Genomic DNA, 21,161 nt, shown 5'->3' with positions numbered 1-21,161 from the left:
TTGAAGCTAAAGATGGAAAAGAAAAGGAAAATAGAAACAGGTATGAGTAGCAGAACTGCAGTAACAGGAGCTCTAGGAAAGCCTGGTAGAACAGCTAAAGCGTTTTAACTGGGCTAGCGTCTGCGCAGTTCGAGCCACGTAGCTATCAGCTTGCAATCGGGAGATAGTGGACTCGAACCTCACTGTCGGCAGCCCTAAAGGTGGTTTTCCATGGTTTCTCATTTTCACACCAGGCTGTACTTTAACTAAGGCCATGGTTGCTTCCTCCGCACTCATAGTCATTTCCTACTCTATAGTCGCCAGTAGACCTATTTGTGTCGGTGCGAAGTAAAGCAAAATGAAACAAATAAATTGAAAATAAAATAAAAATAGTGCTGAGACCAAAACGAGCCTGAAAAGGTGGAAAGTATTAAGAATGAAAGTATAGAATATGGATATAAAAGAATATAAGATGTGTGTGATGAATAAAAGGTAGTTGAATGAATAGTATAAAGCAGTCTGACAGAACGCAGAAGCACGTCTGACCGTATTTCTGGATATGAGGCAACTGACAGCTTACATCGTAAAATTCTCTCACGAAATATCATAATGTCCCTGCATTCTTCCTGCATGTATTACTCAATCTGCTCTAGCGGAAGTTGTAATGTTCGCTTTGTTAGTGAGTCCGTGAATATGTGCTCTTCAGCACTAAGAATGGTTTTAGGGACTTAAAGTGTGGTTTTTGGATCCGTAGGGACTTATCGAGATTTGTTCCTCGCGTCATAAGACGTCTCGTCCTTGTACGACAAATTCGATTTTCGCCTTTATTAGCCTATGCTATCACGCAAAGGGCGTAAATCCAGGACATGAACTGTATATAAAAATATTAGTGATCCTTTAGGGCAGAAGATGGAATTATATTCCTAATTTCATGAACACCGCCTAACAAAAAATATTGAAGCACCCGGATGGTATGGTCGAGTATGTAACGAAGTACAAGTGCATGTGTATGTAAATGATTAGGGTTGCAATTCTCCGCTACCTGGAACGATTACCACAGTGTATTGGTGTTGTTCGCGTTTAGTGTTCGTACAAGGCCTGGCAGGGTACGCAAGGGGCGTGAAAAGCATCAGATGATGAGTGATCACTGTGAAGGATACGGAGATGCCGCGTACTCCTGTGAGACAGCGTTGTCAGCAACTGACGGTGTTTGAAAGGGCCTCATTGTGACTCTCTCCATTTAGCTTACTCATCGAAGCGTGCAATGTCTATATTTGTGAGGTATTCGGATGTGACAGTGGCCCGATGTTGGACTGCATAGGAATATGAGGGCAGGCATAGTCGTCTTCAAATTTCCGGTCGACCACGTCTGACCCCTAGATGGGAGGGCCACCGTATTGTGCACCAAGTATATCGTAACCCCTTCACATCTGCGCCTGCCATCCAAGAACAAGTAATAGACTCCGTGCAACATTCGCTGTCATCCTGCATCATATCGCAGAGACTAGCAGCAGCCAGACAAGGGAATTACTGTCCCATCCATAGGCTGCCGCTAACACCTTAAAACAAAGTGCTGCGTTTTGAGTGGTGCTGTGACCGGCAATCAAGGATTGCTGGTGAATGGCGTCGCATTGTGTTCAGCGATGACCTTGGTCTACGAGTATGGCGGCGACTTGGCGAGAGGTCCCATTCTTTCAATGTTTTGGACAGACAAAGCGGTGTTGCTCCTGGCGTAATGGTGTGGGGAGCCAACGGGTATGACTTCAGGTCACGGTTGGTTGTGACTGAGGGAATTCTGACGGTGCAACGGTACGTTACGGACATCCTGCATCGTCATGTGTTACCTTTCACACGACAGTATCGTGGTGTCATTTTTCAAGAGGACAATGCTCGTCCACGCACGTGTTTCTATGAACTGTCTGTGCGATGTTGATTTACTCCCGTGGCCAGCAGGATCCCCAGATTTGTCTCCGATGGAACATGTGTGGGACCAGTTTGGACATCAACTCCGTCCCAGTGCCATTATCCAGGATTACAAGGATCAGTTACAACAGTTGTGGGCCAGCTTGAGTTAGGAGAGGATGCGACGACTTTATGATACCCTTCTCAACCGAATCAGTGTATGAATGCATCCAAACCACAAGGAGTGCAACTTCATACTGGGAATTGTACTACCAAGTTCTTTGTAATATTGACTCGATTGTGTAACCACATTCTCTCAACATGTGAAGTTCCATTTCCCTTCATCCTCCCCTTCTTGGTGCTTCAATGTTTTAGGTAGTGTATACATATAATGCCGATTGGGCTCCTTTATATTGTCGGATGCTCTTTCTGACGCCTAGCATATTCGGAAGAGTTTATTCACTATTGTATGGATCTGTGGGTGTTGGTAGTTAGCATTACAATATGTTGTGTGTATATGAATATACGTATTAAGACGACCACAAACATTCAATCCCTGAAGTGCAGAAATTAACCAAACGTGGTTAAAATTCTCCGTCGGGCCGGGAATCGAATCCGGGACCCTATGAACCGAAGGTCACTAATATGACCAGTCACGAAGCTGGAAGTTCTCCTGTCATTAAAACAGTCGTATGAAAATGTATTGTGTGATAGGCTAGATTTATCCCTTTCTTATAACAATTTATTATTCTGGTAAGTAAATATCATTTTCCTTACCAATATTAACCTTACGTTACATCGGACATAACATATTGCAATAATAATAATAATAATAATAATAATAATAATAATAATAATAATAATAATAATAATAATAATAATACAGGAGCACGCCGGTACGTTGGCTATGCTATGCAATCCTACAACCCTCACATAAAACTAAAAAGGTTTGGGACGTTTACTTGGCTTACTGTGTGACTCAAGATAAAGACAGAACATCAGTTGAGGAGAGACCGTATTATCTGATTCCCCATAAACTTTCAACGTAAGGTAGCTCTGTAAATAATTACAAAAACTATAATTTTGTTCGAATAAATGGAATCCCATGTCATATAAAGACTTTAGAGACGCCTGGTTATATTTCTTCCTGTATGTATGGATGCATGTTTGTAATGCATGTATTTATGTGTGTATGTATGATTGTACGATTGTTCTAGTAACACGTTAAAATGGCAGGACAAACTCTTATAAAACTCGGCATAAGTTTTAAAACTTCATTTTCTTAGATCATGGGATATTTAGCAGTACGATATTCGAAGGAAGAAGAGCTAAAACAGCGAGGGCATGTTGAAATGATTTCTTGCTGACACACTGAGGGAGTCTGTTTTATTCAGAACTCTTAAGCAACATTACATGTAACTTTGAGCATTTTATGTCACAATAGCCATTTAGATTGAGACAATTTTTATTGCATAGCCTATCAACGACAAAGAAACATTTTTAAGTCATCGTATTAATAGTGGTATTTGTAGGCTAATCGAGATTATTTTTGAAAGGTGCATAAACGCGTAATCATCTCTACCTCTACATTAGCAAGGCGAAGATGAATAATAAGATCGGAATGAGAAGAAAAACGTGAAAACGTGATGGAACGAACCCTCGAACAATGAGGGCATACGAAATGAAATGGCGTATGGCTTTTTAGTGCCGGGAGTGTCCGAGGACAAGTTCGGCTCACCACGTGCAGGTCTTTTGATTTGACTCCCGTAGGCGACCTGCGCGTCTTGATGAGGATCAAATGATGATGAAGACGACACATACACTCAGCCCCAGTGCCAGCGACATTAACCAATTAAGGTTAAAATTCCCGAGCCTGCCGGGAATCGAACCCGGGACCCATGTAACCAAAGGCCAGCACGCTAACCATTTAGCCATGGAGCCGGACACAATGAGGGCAAACGAAATAGTGCCACTAACATCACTGAGACGGAAGGAAGCAAAGTGCGGTGGCTTACAACGTACAAAGCTCCTGAACCTGATCACCAGCTCTTACAATTCAACTTATATTTGAAGTTGATTATTTTTTTTTTTGCTAGTTGCTTTACGTCGCACCGACACAGATAGGTCTTATAGCGACGATGGGATAGGGAAGGCCTAGGAGTTGGAAGGAAGCGGCCGTGGCCTTAATTAAGGTACAGCCCCAGCATTTGCCTGGTGTGAAAATGGGAAACCACGGAAAACCATTTTCAGGGCTGCCGACAGTGGGGTTCGAACCAAGTTGATTATTATTAGGTTTACCGTTAATAGTTAATTTCTCGTCGCCATAAGACTTATCTGTGTCGGTGCGACGTAAAGCAACTAGCAAAAATAATAGTTAGTTTCTATTAAATTATAAAACTTGCTATGACGCTGCAATATCATATGGGAGAGAGACTGGAGACGACAGAAGAATGGTCAGGTGCCACCAGCGAGCGGCAGACGATGGGTGGTCGTGTGGGTGAGGAGGAACAGGTTTCTTATTTTCGCTTTCACAACACAACGGAGAGACAGGTCATAAAGTTCTGAGGTCCTAACTGGAACACATATCTCGGGATGTAATACATTCATGTGGACACTAATTTACAGAGAGAACTCGCGGATAATGGTCACATAGTGGGAGTGTCAATTGACACACAGCTGTACAAGTTATTGTGAAACATTGCGGAAGAGTAAAAGTTTGATATTCATATTTAACCAACGAAGAGTTAATTATTACAATGTTACGATACCACTTACATTTCCTGTATTTAAAATAACTATCTTCTGTTTATTCTTGAAATTTCTGGCTCATTTTCAGTTTGGACTGGAAGGCACATATGCACGTGCAAAATATTACAGAATGAGTTGGCTAAGATGTTCACCTCAAATAATTCATAAACTGTTAATAATAATAATAATAATAATCGTATGGCCTCAGCTACCGTTTGCAGACATTTCGATTTGACGCCATCTGGCTGTCTGCTCGTCAATTTCGACGTTCCGGTTTACTCTGTCTGCCATCTAGCGGACCTAGAGTAAACCGGATCTCTCTTGGGCGTCTATGGCTGAGATTTAATTAATTTTGTCGGGTAAATACCAAATGTATCACCAGAGTTCTTTTACATGCCGGCATCGTACGACATGGAGTGTCGAATGGACTTTTTTCCGCCCTTCAAAAATCCGACTACCTCTGCCGGGTTTGAACCCGCTATCTTGGGATCCGGAGGCCGACACTCTACCACGGATCCACAGAGGCAGCTTCATAAACTGTTAAAGATACCGGAATTTGTTTTTCAATGTTAACAGTGTTATCAAGAGGCTCATAATCGAACTTTCTGTACTACTGCAGAGTATCAGTACCTGCCGTGGTAATGGTTTAGTTTAGTTTAGTAATGTTTTATTTTACCTGGCAAGATTAAGGCCTTCAGGCCTTCTCTTCCATCTAACCAGGAACTGAAATATACATATGTTGCATTGTATTACAATAACTACGTCTAATACAAATTAAATTAATAATAATACAAGAATGGTGAGATTACATTAAGATGAAATGAATTAAGATTAAATTAATAAATTAAGATTAAGTTAAGATTAAATTAAGATTAAATAAATCAGACATAAAAAGGGATAAATTCTTAAAACTAATATCCTACATGTAAAAAAAAAAAAAGGCAGTACATAACATTTGATTTTAAAGACAAATCGGATAAAAATTTTGTAGACTCTCTACCAGGACATCCATAACAATAGAATGGTTGTAAGTAGCAGCATCAAGTTTACAGATGATCCTTACTGGTGCATAAAATGTCTCCAAAGTGCTTCCTTGAAAGTGTGAATAGCGCTTAACCCCCTGATATTTTCGGGAAGGAGGTTCCACTCACGGCAGGCAATTACTGTGAATGATTTATCATAGATGGCAGTTCTGTGGGTAGGTATTATGGAATTATTAGTGGATCTGGTGTTAAGACTGTGATAAGAGGATAAGTATTTGAAATATGAAGTAAGGTAAAATGGTTGTGAAGAATGAAGGATTTTATGGAGATGGCATAGGGAATGCACAGTGCGACGGATCTCTAGTCGGGGCCAAGATAGATGGTTATATGAAGGAGTTACGTGGTCATAGTACCGTAGGTTACAGACGTATCTCACACAAGCATTTTGACCACGTTGTAATCTGCTCAATAACTTGCCTCGAGCGTCTCTATAAATCGCGTCACAATAGTCGAAATGAGGGAAAACCAGACTTTCTACCAACATTTTTTTTAGTTTTTCAGGAAATAAGTATTTATACCCGCGCAGCATGTGCAATGCAGAGAATATTTTCTGGGTGATGTTCGTGATATGCGTTTTCCATGACATGTCATCATCGAAAGTAATGCCTAGGACTTTTACTGATGACGTGAATGGTATGTTAGTATTACACAACCTTATAGATGGAATCTCTGGTCGATTGACCTTCGTGAGTAGTTTTGGGTATCCAAGGATGATAGCTTGCGTTTTAGCTGGGTTTAACCTAAGCCCACATCTCAAAGACCAAGAAGAAAATGATGTTAGATCCTGGTGCTGACTTTCATTTCTTAAATGTGACTACATTGTTTGCTAGACCTAATATTGGAGTCATAGAAATTGCAAATCGAAAATGTGATTATCTTTAAAATCCGAGAAGTAGATTTAGAGGAAATGAAATTTCTTTAATCATGTTTCAGTCGTCAGCCTGAGCTGTTTCTTCACTTTTTCTGATAGCTGGGTAATCATCTTAATGTGTACGTAAATCTGCTATGGTAATATTGCCACATTGTCACATTAAATATTTTCACTGAATAATTTCATTCTCATCAAGACGCGCAGGTCGCCCACGGAAGTCAACTCAAAAGACCTGCATCTGACGAGCCGAACTTGTCCTCGGACACACCCGGCACTAAAAGCCATACGCCATTTCATTTTTTACTGAATATTTAAAATGGTACCAAAATTTGATGTATCCGTTAATTACCTTACATAAACCTTATGAGATATATTTATGTTTTGGATATGAATTCCATAAGTTTCTAATGGCTTTCTAAATAGGACCAGCTCGTCAGGGCTTAAAATGCTACCAACTCACAAACTGAATTAAGTTTCTCGTTCTCCCATAGCGATGAAGTGAATCAATTTCTAACAGGACAGGAAATTCAAAGGTAATCATATCCGTAATTGTGGGGAGATATGAAAAATTGCGTATTGAGGGACAAGTATTGTTCAGTAATAAATGAAAATCCATCAATCTAACAAACATAATAAACAGAATACTTACCCGCGTTAATTCAGAGCCTTCTTCGGCCTTTAACTAGCGTTGAGAGCTCTGAAGATGAACCCTGACAGTAGTCATGTTTATATCTTGCTTTTGCATGACAGAAAACTTAAGAAAAGGAAACATTACAGCGGTAGGAAGTCGAAGACTAAGTAGCACTGTCATAAGTATTACGCCTGAAAGCATTTTATTTCTTCAATTTCACTTGATAACTAGAAGTACTCAACCGCCTGCTGACTTTATGTCATTCTAATTATTGTTTGTAAAAGATGCGGTTGAGGAGAAATGAAGGAATACCCACCCCGCTGCGATTTTGTGACAACGTCACCCGGCTCGAGTCTCATTGTGGGTGAAATAAAATACATGATTTTCATTTCAACACCCCTTTACGAGTGATCGATGATAACTACTGTAAAAGCGAACTGCATCATATGGGAAAGCCACGCCAATACATAACTAAAATCAAATAAATAGAAGACGATTAAGGTCACCGGTCCATAAAGACCATGGTAGTGGAAAATCACTCATTTTGCCATCATAAACTGGACAGATACACTTATTCTAAGTGGACAAAATTTGTCATGTGCTTTAATAAACATTTAAGATTATTGTATTCTTAAATGGTGTGCCAAATTTGAATGGTCTAGCACTAACACATTTTCTAAAAGAATACAAATTTACAGGAGAGCAATGCAATGTAAAATTATACGTTGAATATTTATTTTACTATCTCCGTAACTCTTAACGACTGACAAATTAAATATGGCACAATATTAAAAGTAAGCTACAATCATGATGAATACAGATGGTTATTTATGAAGAAAAGGCCAAAATTTATGAAAATGTTAATAACAGTCTTTGAACGTTTACTAAAATAGACATATTTTTTCCAAATATCATGATTGCAGTCTACATTGTAGCTACATGTTGTGGTTAATAGCTGTAAAATTCAGTCAAAAGAACCGGTAGAAATAAACTGGCATAAAGAATTAACCCTGAGTGTAACCAGTAACTAAAAATTAATATCAATCTACAATGTTCTTTCATTGTGCATAATAATTTTTGTCCATCTAGAATAAGTATATTTGTCCAACTTATGACTGCCAATATAGTGATTTTTCACTACTTTACTGTAGTTATCACAGACAGGTGCCCTTAACTTACTGTTTGTTGACAGCTGTTAGGGCCTATGTTATTGATGTTATGTATTGGGAACTAATTTATCTGGCTGGTCGTCTAGTGACACGGATGGTTAAATATATAGCTCAAAGGTATGTTTCAATACATTTGGTACCTTCTTCCCTGACTGTCGTAAATCTACCGCAATGGAATCGTCATATCGAGAGTAAACTTCCCTGTTCAATGATTCACACATCACGGGTAGGAGTTCATATTCAAATGTAGATATGATGAAAAATAATACTTTTCACCCTTTATGGTACCAATGTCTCCGGCTTAGAGAGTGCTTTCTGATGGTACCTCACATGAGGTGGTCGAAATTGATATTTAGATGCTCGTATCGCCGCTTACAGGAAACGATTAAAATTTCGAAAGTTCACACTCATTCACAAACTGTACCGTGCATGTATTTGCTAAAATCTCACTTATATGACTTATCCTATTTACTTACGAACAAAACGACGCATGATGCGTTCACTCATTACGACGCTCCAAAGCGTACTAAAATGAGTGTGCGTAATTGAGGGCTCAGAACATAAGGTTTCCTCGGGGAGAGGTTGCAAGTCACTTCTTCTAAGAGAATTACACCGCAATTGCTACTCAGGAAAGGACATTCGAGAAAATGGGCAATAGCTTGCCAATGCTCTTGAGATTATTACAATTAGAACCATATGAAGCCTAACGCAGGGAAGGCGCAATTTTGCATGTGCCATCTTCCGAATAGAGCAGTCCAACGAAAGTTTCACGACACCTGGAGAGTACTCAGCCTGGACCACTGTAACACACGATAGTACATGGGCATCAAATTGGATTGTATCCTCACCTTCAGGAAGCAGAGCCTAGAACTGAAGGGCGGGATCAGTTCAAGGATCCTACGTAAAAGTTACGGGCTACAAATGGGGAGCACACCTCCAGGCCCTGGGTTCATTAGCTTTGGGACTCTGCATCGCGGCACGAGAGTATCGGTGAGCAGTTTGGCCAGCCATTCGTCGTGTAGTGAGGCGAAAAGTTAAGGACACGAGGCACTCAATGTTCAACCATGCGTTGACCGCAGCCCCATCTTACATCCAGGAAGAGATTTACACAGAGGATAGTGTCCCTGAAGACCAAATCGAAGATCCGGTGTGTATCATTGTAAAAGGGAACAGCTACAATTAAGGAAGACCTGTTTCCTAAAGAAAATTGAGCAGTGGGCTTTAGTAACCGTAGGTCAATTTGGAGATTGTTTGGATTCGCTTGTGAACGGTTGGCTGTTGAGAGAGCTCTTGCATTATTGTAATGATAAAGTAGTTAAAACCTAAAAAATATTATTTCAAATATGATTGTAGTCTACTTTGTAGTTACGCGTTGTGGTTAATAGCTGTAAAATTCAGTCAAAAGAACCGGGGGAAATAAACTGGCATAAAGAATTAACCCTGAAGTGTAACCAGTAACTAAAAATTAATGTCAATCTACAATGTTCATTCGTTGTGCATTATAATTTTTGTCCATCTAGAATAAGTATATTTGTCCAACTTAGGACTGCAAATATAGTGATTTTTCACTACTTTACTGTATTCATCACAGACAGGTGCCCTTAATTTATTGTTTGTTTACGGCTGTTAGGGTATATGTTACTGATGTTATGTATTGCAAACTAATTTATCTGGTTGGTCGTCTAGTGAGACCACCTCATGTGAGGTACCATCAGAAAGCACTCTCTAAGCCGGAGACATTGGTACCACCAAGGGTGAAAAGTATATATCTTATTTTTTATCATATCTACATGTGAATATAAATTCCTACCCGTGATGTGTGAATCATTGAACAGGGAAGTTTACTCGCAATATGACGATTCCATTGTGGTAGATTTACGACAGTTAGGGAAGAAGTTACCAAATATATTGAAACATACCCTCGAGATATATATTTAAATTGATTAAATTTTGTGTGTGTGTTTTCCATTTAGTGCTAATTATATATTGTTGTTTAGAGCTTGTTGATAGAAATTGTGAGTAGTGATATTTATTTGAATTTTATAACAAGTAATTCAGTTGATATTCAGTAGATTACGTCTAAGTAGGCTAGATGGGTGTACTTGTTTCGAATTTAGGTTTAGGAAATACTTTAGGTAACAATATTACCTTTTGAAACAATATTTTTAAATATCTGTAGGTTCGTTGGTATATTACTTACATAAGGAGTTGTAACTCATTGTAACTTCCACCGCAACTTTTCCGATATTTTGTATAGATATCCGTTCAAACTATCACGAAGGTAATAATTTATTAAATTAAAAAACACGATACGCCGGTAAACTTCGATTTAAAGAGAATACACGGTAATTTCACTGGATAACTACGGTACTTAACAGTTTTTGGGTTATTGACGATTGTTGCTACATGCACATAGTAGTTGTGTAAATGAATACAAAATACTTTATTCCGATAATTTGTAGTCTTAGTTCCCTGCATAATTTGTACATTCCACATTCGTTTATTCATCTAGTAAAAGTTAATAATCAAATTCCTATATCCCAGTAATATTGCAGTTCAAGCCTCGGCGTAGTTTTGACAGAAATTGTTGTAGACAACCTCTTCTTTTTTAACTTTTAAGGACACTTTTATTCTCCGTCCCGTGTAGTAGGGAAAATAATAGTAATCCACCAGCGGTAAAAATTCATAAAACCACATTTCAGCTGAGAATTGTAGTGTAGATACAATATATTTAGATAGTACCGTATCTTCCCTGCTATATTCGTGTGAATCTACAGTACTAATAATAATCTGTCTAAGCATTTAGCTTTGTTAATATTCTTTGAGTACAGTAGTTCTTGCAAGTTTCAAACTTACAATTTTCATTTCTGTTTGTGCTTAGTAGTGACATACGGTACCGGTATTGTAATTACGATACGTCTGAACGTAGTTTAAAATTATTGTAGCGTACTGTACAGTAGTATACGAGTGATATCTTATTGTAATTCAGCGTGCTTATTTTTAATTGTAAAATATTTGTGTAGTACCATTATAGTAGAGATATCCGTAGAAACTCTCTTACTAAAATTCTGTTGTTGCAATGAGGATATACTTAATTGCAGTTTTTAGAATTGTGTCATTCTTGTGTATTCCTTTCGGAATTCGGTAATTAACAGCAGTTTTTATTCTGTTAGGGCGTTGTAGGATAAAAATAAAGTACGACTAAGTAGTAATGTAGTGTAGTCTTATTACTTTATTGTCGTGTGATCTTTGAGTACTATACCAGACAACATATCCCTCCGCTCATTCTTTTGCAAATAAGTTATTTTATTTTTCCTTTCCTTTTCATTTTCCCCCGTAAAGAATTGCGAAGGAGTGAAAGTGTAGGAACTGTGGGTGTGGCGAGGCATTAAGGGGTATGAGGGAGGAGTTGGAGAGTTTGAGGGAGAAAATTAAGACTCTCACAGAAGACAGGAAGGAAGATCCTCAAACAATGTACAGGTTACAGTAAGTGTACAAGAGGGAGGGGAAGGAAAGAGGGGAGTTGTAGAAGACAGGTGGTCTAATGATCTAAGGGGAAGAAGATTGCAGAATAAGGGCTCTATTCAGGATCAGAATTCAGGACAGGTGTCTGTGCGAAAGTCGTACAGGTCACTTCAGGTAGAACAACAGAGGGAAGATGAGGAAAAGGGAACTGTTGCTGAGATGTGCGGAAGTAGGAGGAAGGGAAGGGGTAGGAAAGGGAAATGTAGGGTAGAGGATAGGAAAATACAGGTAGAACACGGTCATGGGAAGGAGAAAAGGGAGGAGGAAGTAGCTTCTCCAGCTATCAGGAAAGATAGGGCTGACAAGGAGGGGAGGGGATCAAATGAGATGGGTAGGGTTGAGGATCTGGTCATGGGGGATTCCATCGTTAGACATGTGGGGAAAGTGTGTTTGGAGGAAAGGGAACCAGGGTAGAGTGTTATCCAGGAATTGCATTGAGGCAGATGTTGAGGAAAGTAGAAGAGATGGTTGGTGGAAGGGAAGGAGAAGATGGTAGTGTTTCACGTTGGTACCAAAAACGTAAGACAAGCTGATGTAAGTAACAACACAGTTGGAGATTTGTGGGATCTGTTAAATGCAGCATGGGTGAAGTTTAAGGAAGCGGGGTTGTTATTAGTGGAATACTGTGTAGGAGGGATACTGACTGGAGGGTGATTGGGGATTTAAATAAGACTATGGGGTGGGTATGTGGGAAACTGGGAGTGAAATTTCTAGATACTAATGGGTGGGTGAGAGATAGGGATCTGCGCTCAGATGGCCTTCACTTAAACCGCAGTGGAACGTATACGTTAGGAAAGTTGTTTGGAAGGGTAATAGGGAGGTACATTCAAGGAAACAGTGTGGCCTATGGAGCGGTGATAAGGGAACAGGGAACTGGAAATCAAGTAGGGATGACATAAAAATGTTAGTGCTGAACTGTAGACGTATTGGAAAGAAAGGAATAGAATTAAGTAATTTAATAGATATATGTTTACCAGATATTGTAATAGGAGTTGAATCATGGCTAAGAAAAGAATTAATGGATACAGAAATTTTCTCACGGAACTGGAGTGTGTATCGTAGAGATAGGATAGTGTTGGAGGGGAATGATGTTCATTCTGGTGAATTTGTAAGCGACGAAAACGTTAAAGATGAAAAACATGAAATTCTAGGTGTAAGGCTCATTTCTAAAGATAATAGGCAACTTGATATTTGGAGTGTACAGACCGAGAAAATTGTAGCGCTGACACGGATTCAGAATTATTTGATAAGATAATCAGCTATGGGGGAAATGACATGGAAAGGAATGTGATTGTAGCGGGAGATATGAATTTACCAGATGTCAATTGAGAAGGAAATGCGAACGACAGGAAGCATGACCAACAAATGGCAAATAAGTTAATATGAGAAGGAACAGCTGTTTCAGAATGTGATGGAACCAACTGGAGAAAATAATATCCTGGATTTGGTGGTTATACCAGATGAGCTCTATACGGAAACGGATGTAATAGATGGCATTAGTGATCATGAAGCTGATTTTGTCGTAGTTAAAAATAAATGTGATAGAAAGGAGGGTCTTAAAAGTAGGACTATTAGGCAGTACCATATGGCTGATAAAGCAGGCATGAGGCAGTATCTAAAAAGTAACTATGACCGGTGGAAAACGGTAAATAAAAATGTAAACAGACTCTGGGATGGGTTTAAAGCAATTGTTGAGGAATGTGAAAACAGGTTTGTACCTTTAAAGGTGGGAAGGAATCGTAAAGGCCCACCTTGTTATAACAGAGAAATAATGAGACTAAGAAGAAGGTGCAGATTGGAAAGAAATAGAGTCAGAAATGGCTGCGGAAATAAGGAGAAATTGAAGGAACTTACTAGGAAATTGAATCCAGCAAAGAAGACAGCTAAGGATAACATGATGACAAAAAAATTTGGCAGTCATACAAATTTTAGTGAAAAATGGAAGGGTATGTATAGGTATTTTAAGGCAGAAACAGGTTCCAAGAAGGACATACCAGGAATAATTAATGAACAAGGGGAGTGTGTATGTGAGGATCCTTAAAAGGCAGAAATATTCAGTCAGCAGTACGTAAATATTGTTGATTACAAGGATAATGTCCAGGTTGAGGAGGAGAATAATGCTAAAGAAGTATTAAAATGTACATATGATAACAATGCCATTTACAATAAGATACAAAAGTTGAAAACTAGAAAAGCAGCTGGAATTGATATGATTTCTGGTGATATGCTAAGGACAATGGCTTGGGATATCGTACCATATCTGGAGTACTTATTTGATTATTGTTTGATTGAACGAGCTATACCAAATGAAGGGAGAGTTGCTATAGTAGCCCCTGTGTATGAAGGAAAGGGTGATAGACATAAAGCTGAAAATTACAAGCCAGTAAGTTTGACATGCGTTGCATTTACGATTTGGGAAGGCATTCTTTCTGTTTATATTAGACATGTTTGCGAAATTAATAACTGGTTCGATAGCAGGCAGTTCGGTTTTAGGAAATGTTATTCCACTGCAGCTCAACTTGTAGGATTCCAGCAAGATATAGCAGATATCTTGGATTCAGGAGGTCAAAGGACTGCGTCGCCATTGGCCGGTCTAAAGCATTTTATAGGTGGATCATGGGAGGCTACTGGCAAAAATGAGTGCAATTGGACTAGACGAAAGAGTGACTGAATGGGGTGCTATACTTCTAGAAAATAGATCCTAGAAAATTAGAATAGGCGAAGCTTTATCTGACTAATTAATAATTAAAAGGGAAATTCTTCAAGGCTTTATTATTGCACCTTTATGTTTTCTTATATACATAAATGATATGAGTAAAGAAGTGGAATCAGAGGTAAGGCTTCTTGCGGATAATGTTATTCTGTATAAATTAATAAATAAGTTACAAGATTGTGAGCAACTGCAAAATGACCTCGATAATGTTGTGATATGGACAGCAGGCAATGGTACGTTTATAAACGGGGTTAAAAGTCAGGTTGTGAGTTTCATAAATACAAACAGTCCTCTCAGTTTTAATTACTGCGTTTATGGGGAGAAAATTCCATTTGGGGATCATTGTTAGTATCTAGGTGTTAATATGAGGAATGATTTTCATTGGGGTATTCACATAAATGGCATTGTAAATAAAGGGTACAGATCTCTGCATATGGGTATGAGGGTGTTTAGGGGTTGTAGTAAAGATATAAAAGAGAGAACATACGGTATAAGTGTTCGATAAGACCCCATCTAGTGTATGGTTCCAGTTTATTGTACCGTCACCAGGATTACCTGATTCAAGAACTGGAAAAAATCCAAGGAAAAGCAGCTCGATTTGTTCTGGGTGATTTACGACAAATGAGTAGCGTTACAAAAATGTTGCAAAGTTTGGGCTGGGAAGACTTATAAGAAAGAAGACGAGCTGCTCGCCTGAGTAGTGTGTTCCGAGCTATCAGCGGGGAGATGGCGTGGAATGACATTAGTAGACGAATAATTTTGAGTGGCGTCTTTAAAAGTAGGAACATCACAATATGAAGATAAAGTTGGAATTACAGAGGACAAATTGGGGAAAATATTCGTTTATAGGAAGAGGAGTTAGGGATTGGAATAACTTACCAAGGGAGATGTTCAATAAATTTCCAATTTCTTTGCATTTAAGAAAAGTATAGGAAAACAACAGATAGGGAATCTGCCACCTTGGTGACTGCCCTACATGCAGATCAGTAGTGATTGATTTATTGATTGATTGAGCAAATCAGACGAAAGAATGAATACTACTTAATAAGAAGAATGTTTGAGAGACGCTATTTATGCACATAATGATCTTCAGAGACACTGGCAGGGTCAGGGTGACGGAGAATGTGTGCTCTTCACACCGACTACCTGCACTCTGAACTCTTGATATCCTTGTCTATTTCATTTAGAAACCTCCAAAGAATGTATCTGGCGACGTGAGTGTTGGCTGTCAGAGATCGGTTTCGTGTACAATCAATAATTAGTCTGATACTGAAATCACGCTTACTAACTGGGACGCCTCAGATAAATACTGTGGGGCAATCAGGCAGAACTAAGCATGTCTTCCACGGCCATGGGGATGGTGTATGAAGTTGCTGATGAGTTTAACAGACATCAAGATATTAACCCATAACCTCACACACACAGGAAGTGAAGTTATCGCCTGCTGTCTAGAAATAACGGTAAGTGCAGTTAAAACAACAATAATCCTTTCACTTGCCGGGAGAAAACTCGGGGGCACTCCTTTATTATTGCGTTACCTGTGTCAAAGGCCATAAACATTGACGAACACTTAACTGCTGTGCACTGTAATTTTCTGTTCATAAGGTAATCTGCCGAACTGATATTAGAAAGTTCTACAGTAGACATCATGCAGTCTTCAGTAAATGGACTGTGAAAACTACTGTGAAGGATGCCATTCTTTGAAAGCATGCAGAGTGGCGAATCATGTGGGAGTGTGATTTAGAACGGTAGTTCAGAGTGGTGTTTTAAAGGAGGTCACTTTCCTCTCACTATTTTTTGGTAAAAGTCAACATTTTTCTAGAATATCTTTGAAAATCTCTGCTATGTTCACAATGTATCACATCAGAAAATACGTTATCATAAATTACGTGTTCCTAATGCAATATAAAGAAAAAATGATTCAAGCTTGTAATTTTGCGTGACTGTTCATGATAGCTGCGAAGAGATCTCCAGTTGTACGTGGAATACGACCCACAGAGACGTGGATTTTCATTTCAGAAATCCCTCATGCATTGGCCGATTTTAGAACCGTGCCCACTTATGTGAGAATGTAGGACTGTCCCACTCAGCTATCGTGCTCTTCACTCAGTGTGGAGCGTATAATATTATACTTGGAAACGGTAGTTTGTGGAGACTGCCAGTGCCTCAATACACACCCAAATATGGAACCCCTCCACCTGACAATAATCAAAGTAATTCAGCCACGGACACCCGATAGAAATTTGGTTTAATCTACGATCCAGTAAGACGATCCAGTAAGCCTGAAAAGGAAACCAGAACAAGCAGGCAGACAGGTGCCGTCAAATTAAAATACCTGCATACTGTAGCCGAGACTGTACGATTACAGTATTATTAATTGGCTTTCCAGCACAGAAAAGCTGAACGACTGAACAGACGGACTGAAATGTAGTTTGCATACACTAAGGTGGTTAGTTTCGATTGGATTTTTTATTTGCCAGACTATGAGATACAGTAGGTTTACAATCAGTCTCAGAAAATGGTTAAAACCTGCACCAATCCATACTAGGATATTGTAGCCCTTGGTAGGACCGGAACTGAAATTGCGAACTTTTCAATCTGCATCGCTCAGTAGAACAATGAGCATTAGACCAGCAATTTGGATCAAGATACCTTTCAACGTTGACGTTTTTTTCATCTAAACTGCAGACAAATTATTAAGAAGAATGAGCCGAAGAATTAGAATTAGTAGAAGAGGAAGGTGAGGAAGAAGAAGAAGTGAGGAAGAATATATTTTGCATGATATATCTTTGCAGAAAATGTCTTTAAGATAATTATTTTCAGAAAATGTAACGGTCATTTGTAGCATTTTCGTTTTCATGAATAAAATGTTTTTTGAAATGCTATTTGTTCGGGGCATCGACCCTTGTGGTTCTTTTGTCCGTACTGGCACCATATGATGTGAACCTGCGTGTAAAGTGGAATAGCAGAAGTGTAGAGTGTTGTATGTGAGGAAAGGAACATTAAGGACGACACAACAACCCAGTCCCCAGGCCAGGGATATTAATAATTACAATTAAAAACCCATGACCCGGCCGGGAATCGAACCCGGGGCCGCCGAGTGACAGGCGGACGCGTTGCCCCCTACACAGCAGGGCCGCACAATAAAGAAAAAGGATACACTTCTAGCAGAATATACTAAACTGTATCCTACTAAATTTTGTCAACAAATATTTTTCATTCTCATTTAAAATACACGATAATTCATGCTACGTTCGAACTTCAATTCCGAATCAGTTCAGTATGATCATAAATGTGCTGATGTAAATTGACAATATTATCTTGACGTCACTTTTTGTTTTGTTTCGTTTTTTCTTGTGTTTGATTGTTACGACATCACGAGAACTCACGAGACTTGCTCCAAACTTATCATGTAAGTTCAGTGATGGTATGTTGTGAACTACGTTGTGTATTATTCGATTACTGTATAATAGTTGTGTTGCGGATGGTGCGCTATGTTGGCTTTTACCATTAGTAATGTGTAGTAACTAAACTTATGTTTACGGTTATCGTAAGATGAGCGAGTTCATGTTCCTCGTATGGTAGAGTTTGACATTTGGTCAGCATCGTAACGCCTTCAATATCAGAGTAATGGAAAAGGGAAGAGACACTTTAATCATCATTATAGAATGACTGGATTAATCAAAACTGTTGAATTAAGGAGACTCGAAATCTCTTTTTTTAGTGAGAACAGTAGCTTTTCACAGTCCGATGAAGGAGCTCACATCTAGTTCGTTCAGCACGCGTCATACCTCTGGTCAAAGAGCTAAGGGTTACGAGCACGAGAATATTGCTAATAATAGCATCGTGGTAAAAGGGGCGAGATTCGATGGGCGTGGATTTAGAGGGAATGTAAAAGAAGGTAGAAGAAATAAGTGATATATTTCGGTAATCAGTTAATGATTTTTTTTTTCGCTAGGGGCTTTACGTCGCACCGACACAGATAGGTCTTATGGCGACGATGGGATAGGAAAGGCCTAGGAGTTGAAAGGAAGCAGCCGTGGCCTTAATTAAGGTACAGCCCCAGCATTTGCCTGGTGTGAAAATGGGAAACCACGGAAAACCATCTTCAGGGCTGCCGATAGCAGTTAATGATTACCCAGTATATTAATCATCATCATCATCATCTGTTTACCCTCCAGGTTCGGTTTTTCCCTCGGACTTAGCGAGGTATCCCACCTCTACCGCCTCAAGGGCAGTGTCCTGGAGCTTCAAACTCTTGGTCGGGGATACAACTGGGGAGTATGACCAGTACCTCGCCCAGGCGGCCTCACCTGCTATGCTGAACAGGGGCCTTGTGGAGGGATGGGAAGATTGGAAGGGATAGGCAAGGAAGAGGGAAGGAAGCGGCCGTGTCCTTAAATTAGGTACCATCCCGGCATTCGCCTGGAGGAGAAATGGGAAACCACGGAAAACCACTTCCAGGATGGCTGAGGTGGGAATCGAACCCACCTCTACTCACTTGACCTCCCGAGGCTGAGTGGACCCCGTTCCAGCCCTCATACCACTTTTTAAATTTCATGGCAGAGCCGGGAATCGAACCCGGACCTCCGGGGGTGGCAGCTAATCACGCTAACCACTACACCACAGAGGCGGACACCCAGTATATTAATATCCAGCAATAACGGTAATTAATGCCAAGGCAGGAATGATGGATTTTGCCAAAAAAATCCACAGTAAATCAATTGGGAATAATAAGTATATGAAAATTCGACGAGTGATATAGGAGGTCAAAGAAAGGAGACTGGCAATTGAAATAAAAATTTCGACATATCAACAAATACAACATGAATTGAAGATTAGCACAGAATTACACAGGGGCACCAGTACAAAAGACTAAGAATTCCAAATTAATTCTTGAAAATTTAACGATCGCTCAAGTACGAATAGTAAAGTCCACTGAAATTATTTGAATAAATGACTTAGAAAATATCCCAATGATGAATTGCAATAGAAAGTAACCAATACATTTTCAGAAGAAATTTCTACACTTTTAAACTGCTTCTTACAGGTGGCCAAAATAACCATATCTCGCTCGGTGGAGGTACCTCATTAAACCGCTTATACATGGCTAAGCTTAATTTTTATTAACGAAGATATTATTCCAAAATAAAACAGAAAATTGAGGTCGACTACGTTTACCACGCTGGTGAGCAATTATATGCCTCTTCATAGAGAATTTACAAAAATGTAACACCACTGGGCGCACATTTAAGTTTCATAACTCGAGATGAAAGATAAGCCACAATAAAACATTAGTACAATATGCCAGTTGTATAATCACAACCCCTATTTACATACTTACATAATGTGACCAGCACATAAAAATAAATATGAAGAATGCAGTGGGATGACAGGGCGTGGGTCTAACCACTGTCATGATTAAAAACGTTACATTCATAAATGACGAGGTGCGTTTCCGCAGGGAAGAAAATTTTACCTTGAACCGCAACTTCTCCACGATGTTTTCTCCCCGAAGCAGTAGAAAACCAGAATGGGTAATCCTGCAACGGGAGGCTCATAGAAGTGATGACGTGAGAGCAAAAACATATGCAGGTGCCCAAATGTCACACGTCATATACCTTGCTCCTGCCCTAAGACATTCAGTAGATTACTAGATTAAAGATGAAACTATGATGTTGAGGTTGCAAGCTTGATGACGTCGCTCGTAACTGACGGATGATCGAAGAGTATTTTATCAGCAAACTATGTCTTCAGTTTGAGTTAGGTGTTCGGACACTTTTGATCGGGTGATGTATCAACATTAATGCCAATGGGTGTTCTCGTGATACTTCTACAAACAGATAAAAATTAAACCGCTGACGGAATGTGATCATTAATCACTCCATCTGAGATAGGAAGGATATTAGCCGGAAAATCGAACTGCATAGACAGGAAGACAATTATACCTATACTTATAAGTGACTTGCATGATGCACTATTTCAGAATGGGATATATAATAACTGATTTTCACAGGGGTATTACTGCCTGTAGGAAGGTTACCTCAGAATACGAATAAATAACAATCGAACGGACGCTCGGTGCGGTGCATGTTCCTCAACGCTATCCGTGCCATGCACCCTCTTTCGTTAGTGAGCCTAGTTTCGGAATGCAGACTAATAGGATAGTATTTGGTACAGTAGCACTACATTTCCTGTCAACAATGGTTGGGGTGTTCAGCAGAGACGAATACACATCATAATGTTCACTTATAAGAGAATCTAGTCGGAATGCAGTCGACGCTCATAGATGGTATGTGCAAGTGTTTCCAAATAGCCGCCAGCCTTCTATCTACGTGTTTCTGCCAATATAGATGCTATTGAGAGATAATGGATCGTTAAAGGCACATACTGAAGTAACTTTATTGGAATGTGTGTGGGTTATTAAATATGTTCTGCATCTTTGGCCTATTTACAAGACGTTTCCAGTTTCACATCCAAAATACACAGCACGACATAACGCTCCTTTGTAAACCAGCGTTTAAGCATCCCATTGATCACTAGTGCATGCGGGACACTTATACGTAGCTGGTATGCAGAG

Source organism: Anabrus simplex, chromosome 5 (genome assembly GCF_040414725.1).
Source record: "Anabrus simplex isolate iqAnaSimp1 chromosome 5, ASM4041472v1, whole genome shotgun sequence".
Lineage (NCBI taxonomy): Eukaryota > Metazoa > Arthropoda > Insecta > Orthoptera > Tettigoniidae > Anabrus > Anabrus simplex.
The sequence above is the reverse complement of the archived record's forward strand: the minus strand, read 5'-3'. Positions refer to the sequence as shown.